General features: G+C 36.8%; 1 protein-coding gene and 1 long non-coding RNA gene across 2 annotated transcripts in view; one reads left to right on the forward strand and one right to left on the reverse strand.

Moving 5' to 3' along the window:
* The window catches only part of LOC139983340 (alpha-2,8-sialyltransferase 8B-like), a 217,621-nt gene that overhangs the window by 42,110 nt on the left and 151,037 nt on the right, over positions 1–24,474 (forward strand). The gene's annotated exons all lie outside the window — the stretch shown is intronic.
* LOC139983354 (uncharacterized) lies at positions 1,547–6,481 on the reverse strand. Its single transcript, XR_011798622.1, has 4 exons — positions 6,168–6,481; positions 4,900–5,050; positions 4,189–4,310; positions 1,547–3,368 (listed from the first exon to the last, which is right to left on the reverse strand). It is a non-coding gene; the product is annotated as an uncharacterized lncRNA (long non-coding RNA).

A 24,474-nucleotide genomic window follows, 5' to 3' on the forward strand; every position in this document is an offset into this window, starting at 1 on the left:
AAGACATGTGTATACATTTAACATCATAAATGAACATAATAAAGTGAGATGGTAAATGGCGAACACTGAAAGCTGCCAGGATAATTTCACAATATTTACAATCCCTTGATATCTTTCGTTTTTTTTTTATTGGCTCTGATATAGCATCATGTGACCATTCATTAACATAACCAAATCCCTACAAACACATCATTTTGGAGGGATTAGAGACAGTCGGTTATTACTAAGCAACGTGTTGCACTATGTCACTTTCACGGACATTCACGAAGCATACCATGTACGCTATTCCTTATAGTACTGATAGTTAATGCACTTTCCAATGATCTAATATTGACATAATACTTCCAGTGGATATTCCATGCTTTGAATTTTCAATGTTCAGCAAATTTGGATATTTTTGATATGCAGAATCCCTCTCCAGACCACCTTTCATTCTTATAGAACGAATAAATTTGCCTCAGTATTGTCAAGGTGGTCTATGAGTGAATATTTTTAAAGTTACATGTATTTGCTAAAGCCCACAATTTTTCTAAATTTATATGAGATGATTGGGCCAAGCAATTATGGTTAGCATGTGCAGTCTAGGCCTCTATTATTCCTGATGATGAGCTGTAGCAACATCGTTGACTTTGTCTATCTGCGTTGAGCCTAGTTGAACAACCCAATCCAAATCAGCACATCCTCTAAGAAAAGTACAGTACAAAAATTGAATGCTTCAGCAGTTCAAGCATTAATCTAGAACTTTGGAGATTTTGTTAAAGGCCTTACGACTCGGTCCGAATAACATTACAACTGTACCACTAATTCTGACATCAATCAATCATCATACGCGTGGTATAAAAAGTAGCTACAGACCTTGACTAAACTTGTAAATAAAGAACCGAGATACAAGAATAAAGTGACAATCTTCCCAAGTGATCTGATCTTTACATCTTTACAATACTCTCTTAAATTTATAGACTGAAATTTCAGTCTAATAGACTGAAATTTCAGTCTAAGAGCGGACGAACTGAGGGACCAGTTCCTTCAGACTGAAATTCAGTCTAAGGAAGGACTGAAAATTTTCAGTCTGTAAAACGACTGATTTTTAGTCTAGCTAGACTTAATGATTTCAGTGTAACAGGACTGGAATTAACCCTTTCTTAGACTGAAATTAAGCCAAATTAGATTAGAATCCAGCCTATAAGGTTTAAATTATTTTATTCAATTAGACTTTAAAAAAAAGTAGCTAGACAGAATATCGTCATTTTATACTTTTAATTCAGGGATTAATAGTCCAATATGCCAGTCAAAAAACTGCCCAAAGGCACTAAATTGGGACGATTACAGTCGCCCTCCAGGCAGGTTAAAGGAAATTTCCCCGTAAAATTGTAAAAATTCCTAAATGGAGTATAATTTTAGAAACAACTGGTTAAAAAAGCAGGTTGATAGTTACAAATTTTTAACTTAGAATTTGCTTTACAATATACAATAAAACAATAATTCATGGGAACATTCCACTAACTATGGAAATAAGAAAACAAAAACCTGTTAAAAGTTTAAAAACTGTATTAAAACTGTCTTTATTTATTTTCTTGGATACATTTAAGAAATATAAACAAAAAATAGTACAAAAGCTAAATTTGTTTGCTTGGGTTTTATTTATGATATCTTAGGTCTAAATAATGGTTATTTACCTAAACTACAAAAATAAATTAAATGTAAAGTTTTAGTTATGAAATATTCCAAAAATTAAAGTTGCTATTCCGGTGCCGACGATTTGACATGCAAACTCTATAAATGTGGTCAAGTTTACCAGAAATTTCTAATTTGACCATAACTAATTTATTTTGTGTCCTAAAAATTTAAGGATTGAAACATTTATTTTTATAGTTTTATTTAGTTTTAATTTAGTTTTTATTTAGATTCATACCGTAAAAGTGAAACCCATGTGCAGCAGTTGCTGCAAATATAATAATAACCAGAACCAATTATGACAGGGCAAGTTCGTTTATCATACAGATATCGATATAAAGAATATTAAAATGTAAAACTAAAATTGTACTTCAAGAAAAAATAATGGCAAAGGCCACTTGGAAAGTGACCAACAATGAACGGATGCTGGCATAGGCCACTTGGAAAGTGACCGACAATGGACGGATACTGGCAAAGGCCATTTGGAAAGTGACCGACAATGGACGGATACTGGCATAGGCCAATTGGAAAGTGACCGACACTGGACGAATACTGGAAAAGGCCACTTGGAAAGTGACCGACAATGAACGGATTACAATTGACGGATAACAGATTACACTCAACTTATGTACAGAGAAGGCAAGTTCCTAAATAAAAAATAATGTATATTAACAACTGGAATATTTTTATATAGTGTCCTAGAAATCTAAGGCTTGAAACATTAATTGTTATGTTTTAATTTAAATTCATACTTTTAAGTGAAACCCATGTGCAGCAGTTGTAGCAAATATAATAATCACCCGAACCAATTATGACAGGGCAAGTTCTTTATTATACAGATATTGGTATAACGAAATTTAAAATATTAAACTAAATTGTACTTAAAGAAAAAATAATGGCAAAGGCCACTTGGAAAGTGACCAACAATGAACGGATGCTGGCATAGGCGACTTGGAAAGTGACCGACAATGGACGGATACTGGCAAAGGCCACTTGGAAAGTGACCGACAATGGACAAATACTGGAAAAGGCCATTTGGCCAAGCCCTTCTTCCAAGCTCCAGCCTCTTGTCACCCCAACATTTTTTTATACTCCCAACCTCTCCACCTACCCTTCAGGGTTTTCATTTCTGCTGCTTATTCCCAACCCCATCTCTTACCAGCCCACACCATTCTGACACTCGTTTCTCATAATTGAACCATTTTTGGAAACTGACTGACCCGACAATGGATGGATTACAATTCAGCATTGTACCAAACTAAGTTATAATACCGATAGTAGTGGTGTTTAAATAAACAAAACAATTGTTTACATGACACAACATCAAAATGAAAATACAGCATACAAATAAACACTTGCAACACCACTCTAAAAAGCTACTTAGGAGAAATTAATTTAATGTTAGATGCCAAGCTACGCAATGGTGCCTTTACTGATGTAGCAGGAATCACTCCATATAAAAAGGCAGCTAAGAATTCACAGAATTGATGAAGTGCCAAAGCATAATGCACATTAAATGTGTAATGTGCTTTAAATAATCTATCCACTTGTTACTTGTTCCTGCAGGAATTGGAATTCTATCCGCCAAAAATAAAGAACTGTGACGGATTTTGGGCAGGTCCGAGTGAAAGTATGTACAGTTGTACATACTTTCCATCTATTCCGGCAGCGGTAGCATCAATGCTGGTGTCAAGCTAGAAAGAAATGACAAAAAAATACGTATATTTTACTCCATACTATTAAATTAACATCTGAACATTAGGCAAACTGCCAATCTAAATATTCCATGAGACTTCCAGTTTATTCATACGAGAATAAAATTTTACATAAACTAAACTTCTTACATGATCTCCCTAGAATGTCACTAAAAATTCACAAACCTTTGACAGACAACTTTACAAAATTTGGTTATTACAAACCCTGGACAGACTGGCAGAGTGTACCTTCAGTATCAATAATTGTACATCTCAGACACCTGAAGGGTTCATAAGTCAACCGTTTTTCCATCTCTATCTTTGTTATTCCTTACTAAAAATGGCATATATATTGGTTGGCTTTACATTTAAAAATATTATGTCACTTTAATACAATTGTGACCACAATGGGCATTCTCCCCCAAACACCCCTATTAAATTCCCTTTTTGCCGGTTTTCCGCCTTGCTCCACAGTCTTGTCAGTATCGCTGCCAATCAGACAGTGCTGAATAAATTATTCCTGCTTTACATTGCCATAATAAGTGTTTTTTCCTACTCTATACAAGTCACTTCCATTGAGCCATGATGATTATAGAGCCAGTGCCTATACCATTCAGTAGCGCCAATGGAAAAGAGCCATAAGACCCAGTGGATATGATGCTAACCTTAATATACACCAGACAAACTTTTTTCCACATAACAAGCCAATTTTTGTTTAGCCAAGCAAATTTTGTAAAACCAAAACTTTTCCACTAAACGCAGGGGTGTTTATATAGCATTGAGCAAGGGAATAAACAGTATATTGTCATAAAATACTCACAGGTTTGTTCTGAAGGAAGTACAACAGTGCCAATGCTCTGCTAGTGGACTGCTGCTTCTGCTTTAACATAGTCACTGACCTGTGCAGTATATATATAAATGTATATAAAGCACACATATCCTCTGAAAAGAAAATTGAGTTTGAAGTTTTAAACATAACCTCCAAGGCATAGTATGTGGCTAATTAAATGCAATAAATCATAGAACAAGTAAATGTGAACAAATGGCACATTCCATAAATAACCTTTTTGAATATAATCCAGATAAGTTATACATCCAAATAAATAATTCTGTATTTTCACAAACTATAAAGTTATTGATATATTGATTTTTTAAAGTTATGGTTCATTGAATTTTGGATGACACTCTGCTCAAATTAAATTGTGTCATATTTCTAATCGTAAACAGGAAAAAATGTTTATAGTACTTTAAGTGCTTGATTTCAAAGAATATTCACAGAAAATTTAACTATGATGTTTATTATTGCCTACATGGTAATAAGAAAAAATAAGAACAATTAAGTTTTCGGTCTTAATTTTAAACCTTTATCTATCAAGCGGCCACAATTTGCCCAAATTGAGAAAAAGAATAAAATTTAGAACTTTCCAGCCTCTTACCAAGGGGTAATGCCCAAAACGTTATTGATTGGTTAGCTAGAAAAAGGCATACCAAGAAAATTTTGAAATATGATAGCTATACTAATTTAACTTACTACTATCAGTTTCCTCAAAAGCATCAATCATATTTGCGATAGCTGGTGAGGTTTTCTTTCTCACTTCTATGATGCGTTCTCTATATCCATCCCACTTTGTGATGAAGTTATCCCTGGATTCGGCAAACATTAATCGAAACTCCTCATTTATCTGAAAGAAATGTAAACATTTTATTACTGCAAATCAGAATGCTAGGAGATTTTTCTAGTATCACAATTATGAAACTTACTACATCAGATCTGAATTTTGCTTCTTCAGTTATCTTTTGACTGAAAAGAAGGTTATGATTATTAGAAATGCTTGATATAGCGCATTATACGTAAACCGGTCTCAATGCCCTTTACAATGGAAAAATGCGAAGCTAGCCTACAGATAACATATTTAACTGGCTGCAAAGCACATCTACCTGCAATGAAGCTACTGAAAAATCGCTGGCACAGGATTCAAACCTGCGACCTTCAGCATCTCAGTCTGGTGCTCTACCAACTGAGCTAACCCGTAAATGGTCCAGCGGCCTGTCATGGACGATTTGATTACCCACGCCCCACTGGCTTGAATTAGCCAATAATGTCCAACACTCCTATTTTAGATGGGTATGGAAATGTGTTATTATTTTTGTTTGCTACTAATAGATGTGTTAGGCATTTATCTGAAACATATTCAAAGAAAAAGAAAGCATTTTCAGTACTTTTCTTTTAAATTACAATTAAAGAAGTGAAAAATCTAGTATTTCTCCATTGAATGTAATGATAAGTGACCCCACGAAGTGACCAAGTAGAAACCATACTGAGCCCTATAGCACCAGTGCCTAACGGCCGGGTAAATAGCCAATGCCTTTTCACTTAGGCTAAGTAAACTTGTATGCGCAGCCTGCAGGGTAGGAATCAATTTTCTTCAAAAAAAAAAAAAAAAATCATTTATTAAGGACTAACGTTAGGGGCCTAACGTTAGGCTAAGCCTTTTTTTTTCGTTTTAACCGGTACCTATTAATTTCAGTTGGCACACTCTGAATAGGCTTGCCTAATTGAGTAATAATTAGTAAAATATCACTAGGCCTAGGCCAACACTAAATTACTCGTAACCAGTGACACAATAGACGTACATGTACGACAGTCTGACAGTACAGTGTATACCGGGCCATAGTATAACTATACTAGGCTATAGCCAACTGTACTACTACTACTGTACTAGGCATAGCATTGTTCATGTTAAAGCTATGACTGCGTATGAGTATGAATCGATTAAAAACGGCCTTTTTTAATATTACCTTCGAGCAATGATATTACTTCTTCTGCATATCCTTTACCTGCCAAACACGTTCTCAATGTTTCTGCCATTCTTATACCCTCGTGGAAAGCTTAAAAAGGTTAGTTTTTACACATAAAACGAAGCGTAAATTCTCTCGGTATTCACGGTAAGTTCAGCTAAGATGGCGAGTCGATTCAACGTTCGTACGTACCTACGTACGCGGCCGGGCATATGTAGATTAGAATACGTCATTAATTTGGACAGACCGGATTGGTTTAACTGTTCAGTCTTCGCATGGACTGAAATTAAAATGAGCACGTGACAAAATACAATGATTTGATTGGGTATTGCATTCAGTCTATTGTAGGCTGAATTTCGTTCGGAAACAATTCCAGTCTTAGCGTCTGGAAATCGGTCTTATGGACTGAAATAAATTTCAGTCGAACCTTAGACTGAATTTTTCAGTCTACAAATTTAAGAGAGTATGAAATGGCCTCGGCTATCAGCCTAAAAGTACGGACGATGTGTAGTAACACTAAGGCATATGGCAAGATTTTACTCTTTAAATTATTGTTTATTGACATACAGGCATCTAACCTATCTTACACCATAGGCATGCAAAGCAAACCAGTAACGAGCAAAGAGCAAATTATTACTTAAATTCATCAACGATGTTTTATAGTAACGTTCAGCCGCTATTGGCCAATAACAGGCAGACTAAAGCAACATACATAATACCCTAGAAAATTACCACGATACGCTTCAATATCCTTCCCTATCCCTCATTTTGAAAGTATGTAGTGTTACTTTTAATTATATTAGAAGGAAAATATTGAAATTGATTTAATCAATTACTTTTAAGTGTCAATAAACTTGCGATAATGAATACAGTGGAATTTTGATCATCGTGTTGTACTTTAAATCAATTAAGATTTAAACTTACTGACAACTTGCGATTGGTTGAGTCTTGTGCAAAGACAACGTAGGACTTGTGACCACACACTGATGTGCTCATGTATATGGATTGTTCTAAGAACTGCATAATGAACGCCCTAACCACGACTGGTTTAAGCTGTTACAGCGATTAGCTGATTTGTCTGGTGTTAATACAAGAGTTTCTATAAGGAAATTATCGATTCGGCCGACCGCACACTATCAATCTGAACGGGACTCGCAACCGTCGTGACCTGGTATATAATGGATAGTCGGTCAGTACAATCGTGTGGTGAAGACTACGATCAATTGCCCCCAAAACATACTGGTTTGGGATTTACGTGACACTTGTCCCCGAATTAACATATGCGCTCTCATATCTACATAAATTGACAATTGTTAGCACTGTGCCCCACTTCTGTGACACATCCTACTTACTCCTCCTTCAGGATCTACCCAAAAAGGCGACAAAAACCATAAGTACGAAAGAGTGGGTGGATTAAAGTGAAGAAAAACAAACAGTTGAATCCCCGCGGTCGAGCGAGATCCTCACCAGTTGAGCACGGAGAGATGGATGAGAGTGTTAGGTGAAACGATATCTAACTATCGTTTGACATGAGATGACAGTTGCAGATCTCTCAAATAACATATACATGCAAACGAACTACTCGCTTTAGAATACTCGGTTCAAAGTTTCAGTCGGTATCGTATATTCCACTGTATTTCGTATCTCCTTAATATGGAGGTGGGGCGTGGGGGAGAATGGTTAGTTTCGTGGCTTGTATACCCCAAACCAGAAAGTTTTGTTCAATTTACTTTGCCCCTCTCTTACCTGTTTCCGACTCTCCGTCGGAGTAGCACTTCTGCGGTGGTGAGCGGTACAACCGACGGGAGCTACCCTAAGGAACTCTCAACAACGTGCGAGGCCGCCTTTAATATGTCTTCCAGTGGAACAAATGGGGCCAGTGCTTTAGAAGAGACTGGACCTCTGAGATCGTGTGCTCGAAATATGAGACATGGGGGAGAATCAACTGTACCAGACACCTGGAGATAATGTCCTAGGACACTGATGAGTATGAGGTGTCCGGGAGGATGAAAAGTTTGGTCGATGTGGTAAAGGCTTTGCCCTCTCGAGCTATCACGAGAGGGCTTAGACCGGCCATCACAAGTTGTCTCTAGCTCTAATGCATAACAAATGAGCGATTCTTGGTAAGGCTTGGTTCTTAGGAAAATCGGCGCATTATACGACCCCTATGCGTATCGAATCGTATGTGGTCTTCCGACAGGGAGAGAGAGTGGAGACAACCCTCATTGCAACGTCAAGGTTACGTAATAGCAGCTGGCCATGCCGTGTAGGATTGCGACGATAACTTTTTTGACCCCATTGTGGGATAATCGTCGAAACTTTGTAAACAGCAGAGATCGCGCAGCGATACAGCGTGATTGTTGATGGAATAGGTGCATGACAAAATATGTCAGATCATTGGTATACGTTGAACGCTGAATAATCTGACGAACCGAGCACTACTCGTAGAATCTTTAGAGTCTGGCAGTTAGTCAAGGGCGGCGGAAGCACTTTTAATCTGGGGGGGCACCGACATCAAAGGGCACTTTGCAGAAATTCGATTGGACTGATGCAGCCTTATATTTAGTACCCTTTATAACTCTTATTATATTATCTTATTTGCGTATACACATCACTCCATCAACGCCCCCTCCCCCCCTGAAGGAAAATATGCATACTGCACTGCAATATCCAATGTGCAAATTGGGAAACAAGGAACAAGTTTTCTTTTGAGACAAAATGAGGTGAAATCATGCTAGTTGTTAATAAAGTTGTATGCACGACTATCTGAGCGGAGCGCCACCATCGGTTGGCGCGGAGCGTACAAGAAAATTTTTGGTTTTACAAACCCCTCAGATGGCTGGAAACGGCCCTTCCCGAGTGTTCATTCTGGTTCCCTGGCCTCTTGCTAAGTGGAGACACCTCAATTTTTATGTAGAAAAAGGGCACATTTTTAACCTGAGGAAAAGTGGGGGGGGCACGTGCCCCCTGTGCCCCCCCGGTTCCGCCGCCCTTGCAGTTAGTACTATTGCGCCATATCTTTGTTCTAGGAAGCCTTGATGAGGGCCATTCAGTCAGGTCGATCGATCGTGATATAAGACTTTTCACTTGGTATGTGAAAAGAAGCGGCGAATCCGGGACACTCACTGGAATATCATTACGTGGACTCATCAGCAGAAGGAACCAGGGATTCCGGTGAGATTTTTTCAGAAGAAGTCTGGAGGAATTGGGTTTCAGCAGAACTCTGTGGATCAGGCATGAAAAGCGAACTCTTAGATCTCCTCCGATATAATGGCTAAAGCGTCCGTTGCTCACGCTTGTGGGCAATACGTTCTCGAGCCGAATATCGAAATTTTGGCATTGCCGGCTGATGCATAGAGATGAGATCGATGTGCGGAGAGCCAAGCAGGTTTAACAGTTTCGCACAAGTAAATGGCGACAGGTTCCACTCGGGCTGGGCATCTGTGATTCGGTTGTCCGTCCCCGCATTGTGGTATACTCTGGTGATCTTACAAAACTACATCCGGTTGTATCATTTCATTGTGCTACTTTTTGTCTCTAGAATGTAGCAACAACAATGCGGTTAGAACAGTGAAAAATCTTTCAGCCTCCACCGGGATTCGAACCACGGGCCTCCCGCTCTGCACGCGGAAACCCTAACCACTAGGCTATATATATATAATATATATATATAAATATTTATATATATATATATATATATATATATATATATATATATATATATATATATATATATACACTGATCTACAGTACTGTATGTAGCCGGGTACACGTACTGTTCAGTTCATCATATACAGCTAGCTAGCTAGCTAGCTTGCCGAGTCGTAACGCTCGTACGTACTACATGCTAGGAAGTTGAGTGTAACAACTCCCCGCTCGTACACACACATATACTTATACAGAAATATCTTGGTATAGGTGCATATAGAGCCGGGACACAGTCTACTCGAAATACACATCGAAATTGTTTCTAGCTCTACAAAGCAACGTAGGACTAGGAAAATGAACTGAAACAAGACGGCAAGTCTCTCTGGTAGATTCTTTCGAAAACTAGAGAGCGGTGAAGGAGGTCGATGGTTACAATCCCGCAATCAAGGTAACTTAAGCCTAGGTAAGTCAAATAACTTCCATTACCGATTCAACTACGATAAGGATGTTGATGGCCTAGCTACAAACACTGTAGGCTAGGCCTGTAACGTTAGTTAGGCTCTACAAGTAACATAACACAGTGCAGAGGTGAACCTTCAATGTGTAAAAATTACCCACATGTCCGACACTACAAAATATAACAGGTCATTCCAAGTAGTACATATAACAACTCCCTTAGCGTTCTCCAATTACATAAACATCTAGGCCAATACAGCATTCCACAGTCATTTTACTATGATTGAGGTGAAACAGTACCTTTCACTGCCTGAGCCCCACCCCTCCCCCCACACACACAATGGTACAACCCTTAATCAGACGGAATTAGAAGTTGGAGAAAATAGAGGGCGTCTGACATTAATTGCTTGGCTGGATTCATTGTGTAGCCCCTTTCAGTGAAAGTGAAACCGATAATTTTGCCTTGCTGCTCTATTTTATCGATGATTGTTTGGTAAAGGGTATTAAAGAGTTTCCTGTTTTTTTTTCAGTCACGAATTTTTTTAACAAGTTGGTTATGCTAATCCGGCAGTAGGATATACATTATCTTTGATATTCTATATTCGCGATAGTAAAACAGTTTCTGCCGGAATCTGCCGGATTTAGATATTCGATATCGGGAATTAAGTAAAGAAATATATCCAGTGATTGTTAGTTCAGTTCCAAGAGCAAAGAGCATAATCTCGGCGTTTCATACTAAGGTTCCGTTGAATATCACAACAGTAATTTGTTAATTACGATTTGCGAGAGTACTTTCACGATCTTTGATTAATATTTTTACTTTGTTGTACTTTACTTGTATGTAAACTTTGTGTACATTACAATACGGTACAGGGAAATCCAATGGAATTGCATGACCCTGCGGGGTCATATCTGATGGGTGATACACGGTGTAGAATTTTTACCTCGGTAAAATTGCGAAGACAAAGGGCGGAACATGCTAGCTAGGTCAGGCGAGCGGAAAATTGATCAGACGGTGTATCTAATATGTTTGGACCCGACTGTCTGGCATGTATGGTCGGGTTGGACGTGTGCCTTATTAGTATAGGGCAGGAAAATACGCCTTGATAGGAACTTCCTGCTACACCAACAAAACAAATAGAAAACTTTAGACAGGAGATGTGTTATGAAGATCATTGGATTCATCGATAAATATCAAATGCAACGAACTAAAAAGTAGCACGTAACTTTACCCCGAATGAATGAATTAAATCCAGAAAAAAAATCCAGAAAATTAAAAAAAAATTGCGAGGCATTTTATTAACATTAACAATTTGAACAGTCACTCTATTTTTTATTTATCCAATAACTGAAGAAGAAATTTTAAAAATAGTCAATTTAAGTATAAAACCCCCAAAAAAGTAGCAGGATATGATAACTTTAAACCTCATATTGTTAGACAAGTTATACCTTTTAATGTTGAACCTCTTACGCAGATCTGTAATATTTTATTCAATATTGGCATATTTCCAGAAAAACTGAAGATTGCCAAAGTTATACCAACATTTAAGAAGGGAGACACTAGTGGCTATGATATTTACCGCCCTATATCTTTGCTATCATGTTTTTCTAAAATTATTGAACGCCTTATGTTTAATCGTATTTATAGCTTTCTTATCAAATACAATATTTTGTGTAAAGAACGGTATGGTTTTCGCCCTGACCATTCAACTGAACTCGCTTTGGCAGATGCCATTGACAAATTGTATATTGACCATAAAAAAACATGTATTGGCGTCTTCCTTGATCTTTCAAAAGCTTTTGACACTATCGACCGCAACATTTTATTGAACAAATTATCCTTCTTTGTTATCAGAGGAACCACGCTTAACTGGCTAGACAGCTATCTTTCTAATAGATATCAATATACCTCATATAAGAACTCAAAATCTGAATTTGCTAAAATCACTTGTGGGGTACCACATGGATCTATTTTTAGCCCCTATTATTCATTTTATATGTCGATGACATTTACAAGTCTCTAAAATCGCAAACATTACATTACATTACATTACGTTACTGTTCCTAATGAATTAAGTAAATTCTATGATTCGTTCACTAATAAACTATCTATTAACTTTGAGAAAACTAATTATATTGCTTTCAACACTGATAGAAAATTTAATTGGGACAAAGACATAATAATGAGCGGTAAAATCTTTAATCATGTAACTACTACGAAGTTTTTAGGTGTTGATATTGACTATAATTTATCATGACGCAACCACATATCATCGATCTGTAACAAAGTCACAAGAAATATTGGAATACTCTCATAATTGAAGCATTACTTCCCACATATATTATACTCAGAACGCTTTATCAAACTCTGATCTTACCACACTTAACATACTGTACAATTATTTGGTCTGGGATACACAATGTGAATCTTGATCAACTTAGAAAACTCCAAAATGTAGCTATTCATCACATTACCCATTCTGCACCACAGGAACACACTAGTCAGCTATTCAAGAAACTAACCTTGCTTAAAATCGATGATATCATCAAAATGAAGCTTGCGGCTTTTGCTTACAAATCATGGAATGGTTTAGTGCCGGAACATTTCCACAGTTTTATTAATAGTAACAAAACTTTTTATCACTATCAAACGAGACATACTTATCATGCACATCGTAATTTTTATCGTACCACTATAGGAACCTATAGCTTTCGTAGCCGTATAATTAAAACATGGAATTCCCTTTCAGATAATATAAAGACCAAAAATTCGTTGAGTTTATTTAAGAAGTATTTAAGAAAATACATCATCACAACATACTAATACGATCTTTATGTTATATTTATATATATTAAGTAATTACATGTACAGCTAAATTCTTTATGAATTAGTACAATGTTATCCTGTCTAGTTATTACTCCTTAAAGCATCTGTATCATTCTGCTCATTCAACTTGTATACTATTTTAGAAATAAAAATATTATTAATAACGTCATAGTACAAAGAAAGAAATAAAACCATCATCTCATCCGACCTGAAGGAAAATATAAATCCCTCAACACGTTGCATTGATTTCGAATGATTGAAATAATAATAGATACATAGACTAATAACACTCTTTGCTCTATTTGTTAAACCAAACAAAAAGACACAACCACAAATGAAACTGGTCGAAGTTGTGAAGGAAAGAAAGATTTATGCCCGATTAGAGCGGAATCTGAACTATCACACTAAGACCTTCTCTTATTAATTTAGTACTCTCTAGTTCCCTAGATTCAAGGCATTAAACAATAAAGGATAACTCAGAATTGTATGAAACTATTCAGAACAATAGGTCACAGTACATGTAGCTTAAAGTCTCCTCAAAATGTTACTTTACAGCCAGTAAATGTTTTCGTACCGTCCTCATCATCTGCAACAGTGTAGGTTGAGTAGCCAGGAAGGACCCTTTGTAAATCACCAACAGTATTGCAAAAGTAAGAAATATACAACATGTTAACTATTTATGTGTCTCCATGTAAACATGTTTGTTAGTAACGGTTATTGTCTTAATTTTATTTTATTATAAAACGTCAAGAACATCTGAGAGGAATTAGAAGTGTTACCCGCAAATTTGATCTTCATGATCGCTATTTTTTGCTAGAAGAGAAGATAACGTTAAACCAGTTACAATACAGATTACAATACAGACAGTTAAATGAATTAATTTAAATAATTTCCTTTATTTTCCTAATTTGGTACTGATTATCTTGTCCGTTTGCTGTTGGACAACATAGTTTATAGACAAATGAAGACATTTGTCAAATGTAAATATAATCGTGTTAGTGGCATATAAAAAATTCTTATTTCTATCATCAAGATTGCAAGAGAACTATTATCTTCGATCACCTAGTGAATTCAGAGTCATGTCATTTCCACAAGACTTGTCTTCATCACGCACTGATCTGTGTCAATAGAAGTAAAGACAATTGTCGTGATACAAAAGAAAGTATCACATCTTCATAGTTATACTTTTTTAAACTCGGGTGGTTAATTGGTTTAGCCTCTGTACAAATATCACTTTTACTTTCATCATTACATTGGCTAAAATAGATACACATTATGTTAGCAATTTTGTCACTCATTACAGTAGTAGCCACCAAAAAGGGGAAAAACCTAGAAAAGATTAAGACGATGAAAAAATGACATCATGTAATTTATAGTTGATTGTAGACTTATTTGCTTCTTTAAAAGCAAGGCGTCACGTTCCTAGCTGTTTCTTCGAGCTGTGGATATATTGCAGGTACTAAAATAATTAAGTTTCATCATTCCACACAATTAAATAATATTAATAGTTATAATTAAATGATGCTAAAAGCGACATGAATTATTTAAAAAGACACAGCATTTAAATCGCTCCTCTATACTCCTTACATTCAATATGGTTGGCAACAGTGTTCGACTTATGGCCAAAACATTGCATAGCAACAAATTTCGACAATTGCTATACAATATTTTTGTTGCATAGCAGTTCCCCAATATTGAATAGCAGTTTTGAAATTACCACAAAACGGACCAAATGTTGGCGATCAATGTATTAACTAGAAAATGTTTGTTTATTATTATTATTTATACTAGTGTTGCTACGATAATCGTTTTCAATATCGGTATCGGCCGATATTTGCAATATCGGCAGCATATCGGTATCGGTAAAATTTTGCCTAATTGCTGATAACAGCAAACCGATATTGAACTTTTCTTTTTAACAGCAGAGCTACCTCTACTTATTTATACTTGCAATGATTTGTTAATCTGCCCAAGACGATCCATTTCTTTAGCGTCAGTTAAACTCAGATTCATTTTCGATTAATATCCATGGAAACCTGACTCTCCGTAACATCTAAAAACACCTCTACGGCGCGCGAATATAACCAATGACCTTCGTGAACCTTGGCCTACACACAGCATTAGTGCAGCATATATACACTGTACTAACCATTCATTTCCTCAAAGGCCTCCGTGAAAACCTTGAACATGATGCATACAGTAACTGCACAGTTCAGCAGTGTTGGAAAACCTTGTTCAATTTCCCGCGAACACACTGCCGATTTCCCGCCGGTGTTCGCCTGCCTAGCACGCGTAACGTGCGAGCATAAAGGCGTGGTGTCCAGGGGCCCGTCTTAGGGCTATGGTGGGGTCATGGGGTAGAACCCCTCGTGGGGATCCTGGGGGCGAAAGCCCCCGAAAATTGTTGTCATTTTTTGCGATGTCTGGCGATGAAAAAAATCGCAGTTGAGGATGCAAAATACTGACAACTTTTTTTATTTAAATTGTCACGAAACTGATGTAAATTTTAAAATGACAAGTTAAAGTAGCTATATTATGTTATAAAATGAAAAGAGATTTAATCTGTCTTTCAATCTTTAAAAAGTGCAACTTACAAAACTTCCGATATTATGAAACAAACAACGTTCAGCAAAGCCCCGTTTCTAGACTGCCTAACAATGAATAGCGTGCACTATGCGTACATTTTTACAACTGCAGTGTTTAACCCTGAACCCAACTACTGTACCACGGTACATGTGCTGCGAATTTGCCCAGGTACCTTCCCAACAACTGTGAGCTCATCCCCTGTGTAACACCTGTTTGTTAACATTTTTTGGCACGTTGCCAGGGAACCTTTTAGTTACGTGAGATCCGTAACCGCCGAGGTGGTTAGGCTATTTGCTTTACACTTAACTATGGTAGGATATTATTTTTTCAGGTTTTTTTTTCGCTATACGGTCAAGCGAATAAGTTGTACATTGAGTATAAACTCAATAAATTATAACTTCTACATTGTGATCGACAGTTCGTAAGTTAAGGTTTGAGTGTTTGCTCCCAAATCTGACTAGGAATTTGTATCGCACAAATCGGCACAATGTGCGATGCTGATTTGGAAACGTCTCGCAAGTTTGTCGTTTTGGATCGCATTTTGCGATGCGTTACCGGACAAATCGAACACTGGTTGGCAATAATATCGGAGGTAATTGGTAGCATCGGAGTTAGTCGATGAAAGTATCATAACAAAATCTGAAATTAATCTGTTTGAAACATGATGAGATGGTAAAAACGACTCACGATACTGAAAGAGTTCTTCTCCTCAAGAACACTGTAAATAGAAAATTATACCTGCATTGATCATCGATTATAGTAAATAAACCCTTATAATAGCTCAACTTCGGTGATATGGCCGTTACGATGAAAATGCAGGTTTTATGCAGCTTTATTAACACGTTTGAACACAAAGCTCATTGATAAAATATAAATAATATTTATCAGTATAGCTGTAACAGTAGTTACGTCCTTCTTCTATATCTCTACGAACTTACAATATTCGATTTAGCTTTTGTAAATATAATTGTTATCTATGTTTTTTTTACCCGATGTTGTAATGAACTTACCCTTTTTAAGTACACACGCGAGAGTTGACGCGAAAATGAAACAAATGGTGCTAATGGTTACAATCTGTAATGTTCTTTCTACAATTGAGACTTCTACAGATGATAATTGTGTTTTATCGTTTGCTGAAAAGGAAACGAAACTGACTGGAATTAGTATTATACACATACAAAACTCAGTACTTGGCACTAATGTTATTAAGTGTAACTGGTTTGAAATGTTCTCTCTATTATTGCTTAGGATACTTGATAACAAGACAGCTGATGGTAAAGTATATAAAGTATATACTGTTATGTGTACAGTGAGCCTAGTTGGTCTCTGGCCTATAGTGATACCAAAACGTCAAAGCGTATACACTGTCTTGCAGTTAACATTGTCTCTTAAAGTTTTAATAACTTTACTGTTTAATTGTTTTTGCCTCCTTATTAAGATCGCGTTATTTAATTTATATCATAGCAAAGAAAGAAAAAGAGTAGGAAATTTGTCTTGTTATATTTGTTTTGGTTATGTGAAGTGAATTCCTCTCATTAGTGTTGTCAGATGTTAACCAACATAATTGATAAGATGTTTAAGCTTACCGAAAGTATGAAGGTGGATCCCAATGTTTTCTTGAATTAAAATATCCTCTACGATTTGAACACATGTTATGGTTCCATTAACGGATGCTGGATGCAAATGAAGTGTTGACTGTGTATTCGAAAACTATATTGTTAGCAGAGTCATTCTTCATGTCGAACTTTACACTTGGTGGGTAATTTTCTATGTTTTCAACAGTCCAATGAATATTATTCAATGGTCTTGATTCCAGGACGTAGCAGGAGATGTTCGATATCTTGCCTTCTTTGACAAATTAATGTTCACCATCGGTGACGTTCATATCACCAACCATCATCTCAAATTACCTAAGAGGCACTGATCACAAAACGGGTAAAATACGTGAACTTTAAGATATGACATAACATATGCCGCATCGTAGAATTGTATGTAAGTACATAGTCACTAGAATTTCAAATGAATGAGGTAGCAAAGTCTTAGCGGCATAACGTTTAGAGTTAAATATTTCAACAGAGAATGTAAGCAGTGTTTTAGAACACAATGTTTAAACTACTGTAGTCTGTTCCAATGTTTAAAATGTAATTATATTGATAATTCAACCTGCGAAATTTGTCATGATATCTCATACGGAAGAAACATCAATCTGTCATCCTCTATTTTTCATGATTGCATCCTGAAATAATATCCTTAAAAGTGGTGGAGTAACATTTATCTCAAAATCTGGATTACCCCTTTGAATTGATTGAACAAAACAAAATTAAATCATTGGAATCACTCAAACTTAAATTGTGGTCATCCTTATCATCTATCTCCCTTGTCATTGTTTATAGACCGCCAACATCTGGATGTTCATTTCCTCAGTTTTTAGATGAATTCAACAATCTCGTGGACTCGTATATGCTTACCTCTTCCAAGCTTGTCATCACTGGTGACTTCAACATTCATGTTGACGACCTTGCTGACAATGATACCAAGCGCTTTTTTGGAACTATTATCATCGAATGATCTTTACTAATATATTCTGAATCCTACACATAGGCATGGTCATACTCTTGATTTGATTATATCTCGTGCTTCTAGTAACCACTTTTTTCAAATATTCCAGTACAATATTTTCGAATTATTTATAAAATATTGATTGTCACATATCGCTATTTTGTTAGAACTTTGCTATTCTACTTGTCAGAACTTCTGCAACCATATCACGCAAATCGCAGTTAAATGAGATCACACAATAAGTTACTTCTGTGTGAAATTGTTCAAATCGATCATGGTGCAAAAAAAAAAATTGCTGCTGCTCTTCTCTGTGGAACAGCCTTCCAGAACATGTAAAACACAGTCCATCTCTTGTTTCTTTTAAACGCTCTCTCAAGACTCATCTCTATTTTGGCTTGCATTTTTGTATTGTACTATGCTTACCGTTTTTTTTTTTTTTTTTTTTTGCTGTCGCACTGTTTGTGTCACTGCGCCATGAGCATTTTTTTTACGGATACCGACGCATTATAAATGTCCATTATTTTTATTATTTATTATTTAATAGTAGTGAGCTCTGTTTTTACTTTGTTTCCCACTTACCTTATATATCACTATAAATATGCCAGTTGATATTACATCAAAAGTTGTAATCTTATTTTAATACAACTCCTCCGATTGAAATGAATAAGATAGGAATGCTTTGTAACCCCTAAACGACAGCAGCCGCGAAGATTTAAGGCCAATGTTTATCTCATTACTGTCTATTCAAATATACCTGCATGCGTCAGATTTGGTTGTACAAATTAACTAATGCTAAGGTAAAACATTAGGTATATAGTCGCTGCCATGTCAAATCACAGCAACTACAGAAAGTGCATCACAATATTGAATATTAAATGTCGATATTTCTTAGTCTTTTAATTTGGCAAAATACAAGTGTGATATCTCGAAAATTTAACGATATGTTTTAACTTCATGTTTTGGTTACCCTCAATATTTCTTCATCATTAACAACAAAGGCTTACCGTGGTCAAAGAAGAGAACCTCTGTGTGCTCTCGATTAGTGAAAACAGTTGAACATCGAACACATCATTAGTTCCATTAGTTGTTGGAGGATGGAACAAATCTTAGAGTGGATGTTAGAGATTTTATTCTTGGCTACGTCATCTAATACATCTTCGACGTTCCTCGGCTGAATTCTTTCATTATTGACCAACCACTGTAGAGCAGTGGTAGGTTTAACACCAATAACATAGCAGGACACGTCCAACGTCTCGTTCGTCTCGATACGGAAGTAATGTTCATCGGATAATGTATAATTTCCAACTTGAAAGTAAAACAGTCTTGGAGGGACTAAGTAAGAAATGAACATGCACTAGGTTATTTGATATCTGAAGACGAAACCGAAGATTTCACGATAGGAGGACAAACACGTTACATGCATTGTTCAAATGAAATACATTTTCGTCATACTTAGTGCAAGAATTTCTAAAACCTTCGAATCTTAGTTACAATTAAACGTATATAACATAAGCAAACATAAATTAAGCACTTTACAAGACCATGTATATATATATCTATATATACAGGCACGTATCCAGGGGGGCGTTGGGGGCGCGCGCTCCCCGGGTAAGAAAAAGAGGAGAGAAAAAAAAGAGAAGAAAAAAGGAAAAAAGAGGGAAAAAAGAGGAGGAGGAGAGGAAGGAAGGGAATTGAAAAAGAAAAAAGAGAGAAAAAGGAGAAAAGGAGGGAGTAAAAGAAAAACGCGAAGACACCGGGGAGAGAAAGAGGAACAGTGACATCATTACAGTGCTGAAGGGTAGCCAGTGACGGATCAATGATTTCGTAAAAGTTTGACTCACCCTACCCCTTACACCGACAACTCCATTTTTTGACGTTTCCATTTTCCTCTCTCACTAATGATCTATATATGTACTATATATGGTCTATCATAACGCGTGTGTAGAATTGTGCTATGAAACCTGCAACTGTGGCTGGTCTCGAACTCGACCGTGTCGTCGGGGAACATGACGCATTTTGGGATGGGGGCGACCGCCCGCCCCCCCCCCATTCAGCATTTTTTTAAATGATATCGCTAAGTAATTTAAAAAAAGAAAGTTCTTAGAGGCAACTTACAAGGCCTGGGAAGTGCCATTTCCAGCGATCTGGGAGGCATTTTCGGCCAAAATTTTCTTGTACGCTTCGCGCCAACTTATGGTGGCGCTACGCTTAGATAATTTGCCTACAGGCTTCGCCCCTCCCTTGGCAAATTCCTCGCTACGCGCCTGTTCGAATTTGTAACGCAAACAGCAGATATCACATCATATCAGTGAGCATGAAAATGGCGTTCCAGGATGAAAAGCCTCAAAACTGTCCGACTTGCCTGAAAAAATAACCAAAACTTTTCGCGCGTTCAACGTGTTCATGTCAATATCATATAAGCAAGCATCGGTTATTACATCGCATTCCATCATGTACCGTACAGTCCGTTAAAATTGCGCAGTATTTCGCGGGATGCTAATGCAAACAACGACATGCCTCATGTAGATGTATAAAAAGCATGGAGGTACAATTATGTCAAAACTCTCTTTTACATTAGTAATGGCGAATTAGGGGCTGCACCCCAGCGATCTGGCGGAGTGGCGGAGCGTCCATACGGTCGGGGTGGATGCCCCCCCCCCTGACGGACTCAAATGGACTGCTGGCGCCTTTTTCAGCTCTTTGCCACTTTTTACTTATTCTAGATTATTGACTTTTTTATTGCACTCTCATCTACTTATTGACATTTGTCACATTTTGTTGGTGTAATTTGGCGATGACACCTTATTCTTCGTTTATCTGCAAATTAGCCAGGCCCGGAAAGGGTCATTTCCGGCGATCTAGGGAGTATCTTTATTCAAAAATTTTCTGTACGCTACGTGCCAACCAGTGGTGGCGCTCCGCTTAGATAGTGTCGAAAGCGCTCCTACAGACCATACTCGCCACTCCTGATCAACACCCCTAGCTCCGCTACTGCCGCCGCGCCTCCTACGCCTATGTGTGTAGTGTTCGGTTTCGGAAATATCTGCTATTTTTTCATTTCCTTCAACCAAGTTTTATAATAGCCGTTATAAGAGGTTTCAATCTTTGTACACCAAAAAATAACTGTGTCTGAATTTTCGAAAATTTCTGACCAACATTCTGCATCACACTTCCCTCTACTCGTGCAATTTTGACCGGTCTGTTAGGGGTTGAAAGAAGTTTTTCTATATTGGTTGTCCATAAATGAAATTTTGTACAATATTATGGGTATGTTTTGAAGTGAGTTTATTCACGAGAAATGTGAATTTAAATCTGAACAAATATGGGGCTTAAAACCTTGAAAAGTGCGGCTGACGGGTATTGTGGGCCGCGACGTAGAATCACCTACAACAGCAAAGACCCACAGGAGATGCCATCACGTCGAACATGATGTGTGCCGGGTTGACAAACTTCAAAAAGGTTATGGATGAAAAAAAACTATTAGGAAATACCTGGTTCTCAGGCAAAAAGTATACATCTGGTTGGTCATTTCAAGCCCGAGAGTGCCGTTTCCAGTGATCTGGGGGGGTTTCAAAACAAGAAATTTTCTTGTACGCTGCGCGCCAACCGATGGTGGCGCTCCGCTTAGATAGTAATTCGCGCCCCCCGGGTTGAAAATCCTGGATACGCGATATATATATATATATATATATATATATATATATATTTGTTTGGAACCTCTGGACATACAATCAGCGTTCATAGGCTAGTTGTTAGAGGTCCGCATATATAGCGAGAGGCCCGGGTTCAAATCCCGAATGAAGCAGAAGTTGTTGACTGCTCTGGATTTACCAACTCACTACAATTTCAATTTGCAAAGGCATCATGTCAGTCCAAAATATTATAAATTGTGCATGTATAGACATATAATTATTAGAAGTCAACTAGATTGAACCTAACTTAGTCTACTACGTACGTTGAAGAAATATAATATTTACAAAAAAGTAATTTTAAAGTATAAAATATCATCATAGTTTAAATTGATATTTAAATAGTACAATAATTATTGTTAAATTTAATAGTAATTAAAACAGATTGATGGTCGATGAAAGAGCCAACCACATGGACTGCTGTAGATAATTTAGAAATATGCATGTAACATGAACTCACCATTTACTCCTACCTGATACTCCACAACTAAGTGGTTTGTATTTTCCATTCAAGAATAGTTCCCTTCGTTCGATAAAGAGACGTTTCTTATATGTAATGAATAATTCGATGGTATTAATTCACTATTTTTTGGATTGATTGGCTATAAATTTGCGAATAAAGTGTGGTTATTGTGAAACCATGTTAGTGAACTATTCGCTACCTCCTCTCGAGTAGAACAATTCAGAATCAGGTTGTCGTGAAGATTAACAGTTATTGTTTGTCCAAGATTTATATCCGCAATGACTTGATGAATAACATCCAATATGACGAAAATGTCCACCACTGAAATGAAAAGTCAATCATCTTGTACTATCTTGTCTATATACTGTGACACACAATATCTATACTGTGTGTATAGATGACGTCACTTTTCACGACAGGCAACATTTTCTTGTCTAAAATCAGTGATATTGATAATGTCTGTCCATTCCTCTGTAAAGAACGAAGATAATCTGCCTGTAAGCAATTGGCTGATAGGAATATTAAAAGATGTCCGGGATTCGAATATTACATCCACAAAAGTGTCCGTATTATGATGGTTTGCTACAATGTTTCTAGACGGAGAATTAATGATTTCTTTCGTTATCGAGATCTTACTTTTATCTTTCTACTTGAAGCTTTTAGTCCCTCAACACGTTAGAATGTTACTTACTTTGGGGGATATATTTGTCGTTTATGTGTGGGATACATACACTGACTGTTCTACAGCTGCGCAAAAACAGTGTAATTGAGAAAATCTGTGAATAAAAACAACTGATGTTCTAGGTGGAGAGTTCAAACAACGATGTGTGAATTATAGATCAATAACAATGACAAACAGAGAAGAGAAATGAAAATCATATTGCATACCTGGGAGTTGTATCGACATCTGAGTATGACAGCAACTGATGTTGTAGATTGAGAGTGAAAACTACGATGTATTACTCACAGAGCAATTACAATGGTAAACAGAGAAGAGAAATGAAAATCATATTGCATACCTGGCAGTTGTATCGACATCTGAGAATGAACTCAACTGATGTTTTAGGTTGAGAGTGAAAACTACGATGTATTACTCACAGAGCAATTACAATGGTAAACAGAGAAGAGAAATGAAAATCATATTGCATACCTGGCAGTTGTATCGACATCTGAGAATGAACTCAACTGATGTTCTAGATGGAGAGTGAAAACTACGATGCGTTACTCACAGAGCAATTACAATGGTAAACAGAGAATAGAAAATGAAAATAATATTGCATATGTTGCGTTTACTTGTCACGATGACAATACAATAAACAGGTAATATCGGGGCAATGTGTTTGGTACGAATCATTCAGTGGCTAGTAAGGAAGTAAAACATTAAATGTTGTGTTTTGCGTGTTTGCAAGCTATATACAATAGTGTCATTTTGAAAATCTATTAATCAAATGATTGATAATAATCGTTAATCGATAATTGTTAATCAAATAAAGGAAGATTTGAGAAAACGCACAATTAAAGATTTTAGTAATTTGAATTCCTGATTTATTATCCAAAGAGACTTAAAATTTACTGACAAATTGTAATGTATAAAAGAAAACACAATAAGTTAACGTTTACATTCCAATCATTCCAACAGTTTTCTGATCAAAAAGCTCACCTCAGGTTTTAAATTTACTGCAAAGATATTCGTCATGGTGTAATGTCATTCTTTAGTTATTTTTTTATTCATCACAAATTCGTCACTGCGTCGTGGACATTCCTCTCATGTATATGCACCATCATTTTATAATCCAAAAAGTTTTCCCTTCGGTAATTTAAGGGGTTATATGGTTAGGAAGTGGTGATGGGGTGAAAGAGTAGGGTGGGATGGATGGATGGATGGAATGACGGTATGGCGCGGATGAAGAGGAACGATAGTGTGTATGGACGTAATAATACCACGGGCATGGGCAAGCTGAAAGAGGAATAGTGCAGGTTGGGGGAGGGGGGAGTAACAAGGTGGGTGGATGGATATAAATGGTAGGGTGGGATAGGGCTACACTCTAAAAAAAGGTGAATTTAAAGTCTTTCTGAGAG

This window comes from Apostichopus japonicus, chromosome 16, assembly GCF_037975245.1.
Source record: "Apostichopus japonicus isolate 1M-3 chromosome 16, ASM3797524v1, whole genome shotgun sequence".
NCBI lineage: Eukaryota > Metazoa > Echinodermata > Holothuroidea > Aspidochirotida > Stichopodidae > Apostichopus > Apostichopus japonicus.